This window comes from Rousettus aegyptiacus, unplaced genomic scaffold (genome assembly GCF_014176215.1).
Source record: "Rousettus aegyptiacus isolate mRouAeg1 unplaced genomic scaffold, mRouAeg1.p scaffold_m13_p_5, whole genome shotgun sequence".
In the NCBI taxonomy this organism is placed as follows: domain Eukaryota; kingdom Metazoa; phylum Chordata; class Mammalia; order Chiroptera; family Pteropodidae; genus Rousettus; species Rousettus aegyptiacus.
Window position 1 is genome coordinate 114,267,274 of NW_023416308.1, and position 9,585 is coordinate 114,276,858.

At 49.5% G+C, this 9,585-nt stretch overlaps 1 pseudogene; it reads left to right on the forward strand.

Moving 5' to 3' along the window:
- Positions 1-497: 497 nt before the first annotated feature.
- LOC118603509 lies at positions 498-620 on the forward strand (annotated as a pseudogene).
- The last annotated feature ends 8,965 nt before the right edge of the window (positions 621-9,585 follow it).

Sequence of the window (9,585 nt, forward strand, 5' to 3'; positions counted from 1 at the left end):
TTCCATGTCTGGAAATGAGAGCAAGGAGCTCGAAGGATCCTTCTAGCTGGGATGACCCTTTGGTCCAGCCCTGAAGAAATCGTCACCCTCACTGAGCATCACTACGTGACGTTATGTGGCTTCTGATGTGACGAATTGTGAAATGTCAGCATCACCCACGATGCATCCTTCTCCGAAATGCCTAATACCTTGAGTTCAACAATTTTACTGGGCATACAGGAGACAACGAAATGAACCTAACAAGACAAAAGAAAAACAAGGAGGCAAATCCTTAAGGCAGAGTATTTTGCAAGACACTATTCAGTCTTCACAAGTCACTGTCATGAGAAAGGGACCTGTCAGACCAAAAGAGCCCTAAAGGCATCCAACCAGAGGGTCCTGACAGTACCCTATTTCAATGGAAAATAAAAGCAAATTTTATTTTGCAACAAGGACGCTATGATCTTGTTTTGATTAAACAACAACAAAAAAATTATTTGCATAAAAAGAGATCCGAGGTCTACGGCCATGCTACCCTGAACACGCCCGATCCCGTCTGATGGATCTTGGAAGCTAAAGAGGGTCGGGCCTGGTTAGTACTTGGATGGGAGACCACCCAGGAAGACCAGGTGCTGCAGGTGTGGAAAATGAAAAATAAGAGATTGTAAGCTGACAAGGTCCTTGCAATCTGTGAGGTCAACCAAGGTTTGCTGTACCTTGAGAGAGAGAGAGAGAGAGAGAGAGAGAGAGAGAGAGAGATCCGAGAGGACAGAGGACAGATGTTAAGGTATTCGCAGTGATATTCCTCAGACGGTGGACAGAGTGGTTTTACTTTCTTATTTTTGCTTATATGTGTGCTCCAACTTTCTGCGATGTACGTATACCATTTGGTGAGAACCCAAGGTTATTTTAAATTAGAGAAGTTTCCTGCACAGTCCCTAGCTCTGGCAGTCTCCTCTGACCTCAGCCTCCTCTCCTGGCCCCTGCTCCATCTGGGATCCGCCATCAACACAGCCCAGCAGTGGGGGCTGGGGCCGCAGCCTCCCTCCCCCCTCCCCCCCAATCAGATCTCCGTGTCCCCTGAATTACAGTAACGCTCTGGCCTCTCTCTTGTGCTCACTCCCTCCTCTTCCCCTAGAGAGAAATTACTTATCTGACGGCCAAACTGGGGAGCTCTTGAGCAAGCCTGGCCCAGCCCTTCCTCTTTTGGAAGCTCTTACTGGTCCGCTCATGCCTGGCAGTCAGTCAGGAGCCTCCCGAATCCCCACTTGGACCCGGGACTGGGTGATTTCAGTGGGTGAATGTCAAGTTCAAGGGCGGCCATAAGGACATATTTCGATCTCTGTCCGTCCGGCTGTTGTGCATCTCTCTCAGTTGGTTCCTAACTTGGACGCGTGCGTTCTTTACTCTGTCTTCTAAAACTCAACATTTTGCGCTCTCTCTCTCTCTCTCTCTCTCTCTCTCTCTCTCTCTCTCTCTCTCACAGTGGCCACTGCTCTGCTACTCAACCCCAGGCCCCTGTGGAAGCTAACCTTCTAGAGGCATCTTCCAGAGGTGAAATTTCCGGGCGGAGGAGGCGTGTGCTGAGATAAGGCTGTGCCTGAGGGCCTTCACCTTGAACCATAGAAGGGTTTCAAGTCAAGCTGTGGCACATCACAGTCCTTGATCGGGAATATCCCTTGGGGACACTCTGTGAGAAGGACAGATGAAGGAGAAAGTGGCCTGGGGGGAAGACGAGCAGAGGGACTGATTGCCAACCCAAAATGTTTACAGGGGAGAGGAAAAGAGAGACTTAGCAGCGGTTCGATGGAGCCAGGAACTTCCCCTCAGAAACGCATCCCTCCTGGCTGGCGAGGGCTCAGAACGGGCTTCTTAAATTCTGCAAAGCTGGGCCCTCGAGCGGGCGATTCCAAGCCCCGCCCCTTTCGCCAAGCCGAAATGGAATTCGTAAATAATCACGTATGCCTTTAAAAAATAAAAAAATAAAAAAAAAATCAATGTGCTATCTCAACCGTAATATCAAGGAGAACTAAAAGGAAAGGGATCTAAAATGAAAAATAATTTCAGGATGGAAATGTGCAAGCCAGCTACAGCAGGAGACAGGATGACGTGTCCGGACACTCACTCCTGAGGCGGGACCACCGTGAGCACGACAGCCACCGAGGCGGACGGGCCCAGGTGGTCCTGATGGTGACTCAGGCGCCGTGAGTGGTGTTGCTGTTGCCGGTGACGTGAAATGGGCAACGCGTCTTGGCGAGATTCCAAGCAAAACAAAGGACAATCTTCTCTTTTTGTGAGCATAATAGTCGCATTCCTGGGAAAATTTGTGTGTATTAAAAGCATACAAAAATTACTTGGTGTTTATATATAAACAAGTTACACACACACACACACACACACACACACACCCCACTGTGACAAATAAATAAATAAATAAACAAACGTCCTTGCGGATTTCCGAGACTGCTCCTAAGGGGACTGTCTTGGCCTCACTGACCGTCATTGTCTTAGAGCCTCTTGCATGACAGCAGTTGTGGCCAAAATGTAGATGTTCTGAAAAATCAACTTTGTATCTTCTCCTGGTGGCTGAGAGAGGAGTGGGAGGTTGTGGAACTGGGGAGAGGGTCCGAGCCCCAAGAAATGGCTGCAGGCTCCAGCCCAGAGGGCTGGCTGGTGGGACATTTCCTGTCATGGGGATGGCAAGAGATGCTAGACATGAGGGCCACAGTCCAGCTGTAAATTGTTCTGAGGCTGGGCAATAATCTCCTCCTCTGTCCCCAAACCTTTCAGTGGGGTAATACATCAAAATGACAGCTCGTGCCCCCTAACTGCCAGCACTGGGTGCTTTACCCATCTCAGCTCATGTGACCTTCAACCAGCCCCAAGAGGAGAGGCCAGACTTGCTCCCATTTTATAATGAGAAAATCAAACCCCAGAGAGACAGAGTAGCTTACCCAAGGTCAAATCGGCTTGTCCGTCAATGGCAGAGCTGGGCTTTGAACCCTGACGTTCTGGCTCTTGTGGTCACACCCGATCGCCCCATCGGCAAAGGGCCAGGCCTGCGTTTGGCTGAGGCACGTGGAGGGAAATAGCGGCAGCAGGTGGGGGAACTGGACGAGGCTGCGGGGAAGTGGACTAAGGTGACGGGAGAGCGCGAGCATCCATCAGAGGTTCTCAGCATCAGCAGGAAGCTAGACTTCCCCGGTACAGAGGACAGGGGACTCAAGCCACTTCAACTGGATCGCTCAGGGAAGGGTGATGTCAGGGAGGTGAAGACTTGAAGCATCCTATCCACCCCCATTTTGGGAACCCCAAAATGGCCCTATTGGCTTACGTTCAGGGCCCATCTGAACTCTCGTTTCTTTACCTCTTACATTTTAACAGTTTGACCTATTCCCACCCCATTTGTTAATAGCCGTATTCTTATGTATTCATCGGCCGAGAAAATAAAACACGAAAGACTGCTGTGAGTTCAGAAAAGCTGTCAATGCATTTAAATATTATTCATCACAATGGCATCCACATACACTTGTAAAACATTACATAGGTAGAAGCCAAATGCTGAGATGCTTAGGGGACCTACGGACAATACTGGGTTAAGGGCACAGGTGAGAACTAGGAAAAGCACAGAAGGGGCAATTGATGTATCAGCCATACAATCCCCCAGGCCCCAGATGGCCCCACTGGGGGTGTGCAGAGTCACCGTAACAATCCTGGTCCATGTCGCCTGCTCCTTGCTGGTGTGTCTCCTGAAGAGATGCTTGACTTGGCGGGCCTGATGCCACACTATTTGGAATTTCTGGACCTAATTCCAATGAGTGTGTATGTGTGCATACGTGTGGTGGGGGAGCTTCCCCACGCCAACGAGCAATTCTCCCACACCAGCAGGGTGTCTGAGAATTCAGCTCCTTTCCGACACAATCTACTTGGAGATAGAATCGGATTCCACGAGTTGAGGGCTCAGTCCCACAAGATTGCCCTCCACTCCAGATGCCAATCGTAGGTCCAGGTTGTTACCTGTGGCTTCTGACAGACTGGCTATAAATGGGAGGTTCCCACGACCCCTTTGCGGGCTTGTTTAATTTGCTAGAGCGGCCCACGGAACTCAGGAACACCTGTTTACTCCCTAGATTACCAGTTTATTACAAAGGAGATTATTAGAGGATACAAATCAACAGCCAGATAAAGAGATATGGAGAGTGAGGTCTCGAACAAAGGAGCTTCTGTCCTTATGGCACTCGGGACCTGGCATGGTGACACCTGGAAGCGTTCTGTTTCCCCAACATGGAAGTTCTCTGAACCCTGTCCGTTCGGATTTTTATGGAGGCTTTGTTACATAGATATGATTAATTAAATTGTTGGCCGTTGGTGATTGAGTCAACCTCCAGTCCCTCTCCCTGGAAACAGGGGGCGAGACTGAAAGTTCCAACCCTCTGTTCATGGTTGGTTCCCCTGGCAACCAGTCTCCATTCTCAGGTGCTTTCCCAAAGTCACCTCATTAACATAACCCCAGTTGTGGTGGAAAGGCATCTGTTATGAATAACAGGACATGTATTTCGCCTTTATGGACCTGAAGCGATCTCAGGAACTGAGGACAAAAGGCTGAATGTTACAACGAAAGATGCTCCCATCGCTCTTATTGCAAAGGACATTCCAAGGGTTTGGGGAGCTGTAATCCAGGAACCGCAGAGGAAGACCAAATACATGGCAAATATATTTGGCCATCTGAATAATCAAATATATGTTGCTTATGAATCACCACTTTGCACACTCACCACGGAATGACTCCGTGGGCCCGGGGCTCAGACCGGCCCCCACCGGGAGGTCAACCGACTTCCTGTCCAGCCCTTATAGAGGTGGCTACAGACTGGGGGCCAGCCTAGGGCAATCAGCTATAACCAATTGAGGCAGTGGATGGGGAGGAGAACAAGTTGGGGACACATTCCTTAAAAGGTGGTTGGAAAATTGGCTAAAACTGAAAAGAGTGACATACCAAATGTTAGCAAGGATGTAGATGTGTGAACTCTCATGCATGGTAAAACCACTTTGTAAAACCGGAAGAACTGACCAAAGCCAACATACATATACCCTATGACCCAGCAAATCTATCCCTCGGGATATACTCAACAGAAATGGATGCATGTATATGCTCACCAAGACATATACCAAAATCTTCACAACAGTAAATATCCATCAACTATTCAATGGAGAAATATTAGGCTGAGCCTTATGAAATACCCTTTATTGTAGATAAAAAGTTTGCATATTAGCAATTTCATATGATTAATCCAAGACACTGTGGTATATTCATGTTCTGGAATATTACACAACATTAAAAAAGAATAAGTTACTTTCACCTGCAATGAGATGGATGAATCTCACAGATATAGCAATGAGTAAAAGAAGCCAGTCACAAAAATAAACATCCACGGCTTCGTTTATTTGAAGGTCTAGGACAGGTAACATCATCCATGGCGATCCAAGTCACAATGGTGGTTTCCTTCAGAAGCCCTCCCGGGGAGGGGGCACCCAAGTCTTTCTGGGATGGCGGAATGTTATAAATGTTCATCCAGTTGATCTGGATGATGGTTACCCAGTTGACTTATAAGTTAATCAAACTTATAAGTATATAACGTTTACTTCAAAAAGAAAAATTTGAAACCTACCTAAAAATGGCCAAAAAGCACATGAAAAGATGCTCAACATCACCAACCACCAGGGAAATCCAAATCAAAACCACAGCGGGGTACCACTTCATGTCTTTCAAGATGACAATTATAAAAAACAAACAAACAACAAATAACGAGTGTTAGCATGGATGTGGGAAAATTGGAACGCTGCTGCATTTCTGGTGGGAATGTCGTGTGCAGCCGCTGTGGAAAACGGTGTAGAGATTCCTCGAAAAATTAAACATACAATTATTGTATGCTCTAGTAATTCCACTTCTGGGTGTTGCAAACAAGACAAAAGGTCCAAAATGGAGTTGCTTATGTGAAGCCCCACGTCATCAAACTGAGATTTGACTTAACTATACTTTCGACTCTTCCAGAAATGGAATCTTGAACCAACCAGGAAGAGCCTGATCAGCACTAGTGAGGTCACGTGCCTGACGGACCCCTGCCATTCCCTAAGGAAAGTACCTTTGCAACAACTGGCCTGCTTCTTTGCTTACTATGACTCCCTTCTTCCCGTGCCATTCTGCTTTCAAAAGTCTTTCACAGTTCCTCAGAGCTCCTTTCTATCTGCTAGATGGGATGCTGCCTAACGCAAATCGATTTTTGGTTAAATAAATCCTTATGACTTTCAATATGCCTCAGTTTATCTTTTAACATGGGTAGATACCCAAAAGAATTGAAAGCAGGAATTCGACTGGATATTTATACATGTATGTTCTTAGCATTATCACTATCATTGTCATTACCGAAGGCAGAAACAACCCGAATGCCCGCCGATGGATGAAATGTGGTTCTACGGGCAATGAGATGTTATTCAGCCTTTAAAAGAAAGGAAATTCTGACACAGACTACAACGTGGATGAACCTTGAGAACGTTATACTAAGTGAAACAAGCTAGACACGAAAGGACAAGTATCGTATGCTTCCCCTGTGGGGAAGGAAGAAATTTTCTTATACCCCTCTAGGTTCTTCCAGCTGGTCTAATAATTAAATCTACATGAGACAGATTAACAAGAGAAAATAACCAAATTTAATTACATACACAAGTATGGGAACCCCTACATACAGGAGAGAGTCAGAGAGCCCCACGTACACAAGAGGTGCCTAGACAGAAAGGGAAAATGAGGTCTACATGACATCCGAGCCAAGGATGGGGAGGAAGGGCATTGTGGGACGATAAGAGCAGATGCTCAGGAATTAGTAGTTTGCCCTGTCCCAGAGATAGCTCATAAGATGTTATTTCTGGTAATAATTCTTATTACGGGCAAGGCACCAAATTTAAAGCCTGTTCTCAACCCCTTCCCCCACTCATATGAGGTACCTAGACTAGTCAAATTCAGAGAGACGGAAAGTCGAGTGGTGGCTTTGAGGGACTGGGGGAAGGGTGGAGCGGGGAGTTCTTGTTTCATGGGTAGTTTCAGGATGGGATGATGAAAAAGTTCTGGAAGTGGTTGTACAACGATGTGAAAGAACTTAAGAAAAGGGTGTCTGAGCTCCAAGGCCAACCCTGGGTCGGCCCCGCCCACTGCCGCCTGCCTGGTTCTGTCCCCTCTGGGGGCTCCTCACCCAGGGGCACCCACCGCAAACCTGCCTCCCACGCCCCGGGGTGCCAGTGCTTGCCGCCAGCTCCTGACATGACTTCCAGAGGCTGGAAAGTCTCTGAAAGGCGCTCGGTCCCTTTGGAGCCCATTAGGAAGCCATTGTCATTCATCCATTTACCAAAAAGGCCACCTTCTGACTCACACCTCAGGAGGGCATTGGTTTGTCCAATCAGGGATCAGTCCTGAGTCCCTGCTAACTACACTCACGTTCAGCTTAGAATGTCACCAAAACCCCAGGACAAAGGCTCAGGGAAAGCACGTTGGCCAAGCAAGCATCATGCCTGGAACCCTTGCCAACGCCCCAGCAGGGCAATATTATCGGACCCGTTTCCCTGACCAGGAAACTGGAGCCTCGAAGACGGCCTCACAGCCAGAGAAGGAGGGCCCAAATCCTGCTGCGGACCTTCCAGCTTCGTGACCAGCCTGGGGAGCTCGGTGGCCGTGCAGCTCCGTCTCAGGGAAAGGGGAGACCGGGAGAGAGGGCAAAGTCCACTTGTCAAGACCTATCAAAACGGAAGTTCCAGCTCCCTCCATATCCTGCAGGGGTTTGTCACCCAGGAGTCTGTGTGACTGAGGAAGCTCCTGGCTGGTCTGCCATGGAATATAGTTCTCCTCCCACCTTTGCCTGTCTCCCCACCCAGTGCCAGGGTCACTTGAACCCTTCCTGGAAAGAGAAGCCTTGGGGGGAGAGAGAGAGAGAGTGTGTGTGTGTGTGTGTGTGTATGCACGGAGGGTCGAGGGAGGTCATCTTGCATGGAGGAGAAGCTGCTGGCTCAGAACGGGGCTGAGAGGGGCTGGGGCAGGAGGGAGTAGGGCTGGGGGCCTAGTGACATGGAACGGGAACCGCAGCCTTGAATTGGAGTCCTAACTCAGCCTCCGCTGTGCAACCTGGGGCAGGTCCCTTCCCCTCTCTGTGCCTCTGCTGTCTTACCTGTGCAAGGGTGGGGTTGAAGTTCATGACTGCTCAAGGTTCCCTCGCAGATTACACAGATACTAATTGAGCGCCTGCTCCATCCACCAGCCAAGCTGTGCAGACACAGAAGACAGGCCTGTCTCTGGCCGTCCTCTCACTGAGTCTAGGGGTAAGACAGACACTGATGAGCAGCAGTAGGGGAGAGGGATAGGAGGCTACAGAGATCCAACACCTCCTTGGGGACCGGGCTCAAAGAACAAAGAATCAGCTCAAAGAACAACCTGCTTGCTGCCTGGCCTTGACCATGGAACCCCGAGGGGCTCCCCCAAGTGCTCCCGTCAGTACATCAGGGACACAGGGATGCCAGCAGGGGGCCCCCACCCCTGTGTCCCTGATGGGCCTGGAATAAACAGAAACTGTCATTCTCTGAATCCAAAACTCCTCAGTCAACCAGAAAGCGCTAAGAAGAGCCTAGGGCCGAGGGCCTGCAACAGGGCGGTTTGCAGAAAGGGAGCAGCTGAGGCCTTGAGGTTCCCAAGACCCTTTCAGGAAGCGAAGGCAGAACTAACTCGACGTGAGCAGTGGAGAAGTGGGTCCGGCCAGCACGGTGGATCTCAACCTCGGCTGCATGATGGAATCGTCCAGGGAACTTTAAAAACTCCGGATGCCTCAGTCTAAAGCCCAGAGATTTGGCCGTAATTGGCCTGGGGTGCAGCCAGGGCAGAGTAAGTTGAGAACCGGTGACCTGGCAGAAGGCTGGGTCTGCTCAGAGGCGAGGAGGGTGATTCACAGAGACCAAGTAGGTCAGAGGGTGGCCAGCTCTGCCCAGGGGACAAACAGGCTGTGTTCTGGACAGCATGGGAATTTAGGTCCCCAGAAAGCCCTGCTTGGTAGTGAGGCAAGGATTAATCAAGGATTAATCAGCCCCACCTAGGACTGCCAGATAAAATATAGGACACCCAGCTACGTTCGAATTATAAATGTAACTGGGCATCCTGGTTTTTTTGTTTGTTTGTTTGCGAAATTGGGCAACCCGACCGCAACCCACCACTGAGCTGGGAGTCGATAGCCCCAGTTTTAGGTCCCAGCTCTGATTCTAATGTGGGCAACTCACTGCCCCTCCCCGAGCCTTGGTCTCCTCACAAGATATACATAACATCCCTCCCACCTCAGGGGCCGGGCTGACTGTTTCCAGGGCAGTGAGCATGACTCACAGGTCCCTGGAAAGGCATCGAGCAGTCTGCGAAGGAAGATAGGGCCTCTCTCTCTCTAAGTGATCAGCATTTCGCTCCTGTGTTTGATCAGCGTGAAGGATTTTCAAGCCTTCTTGCCCTGGGGATGCTGGTCAGCTGAGAACAAAGTGGAGGGCAAACCCAGGCCATGGGGATCTTCAGAGTGTCCCCCCCCCCCGCCCCCG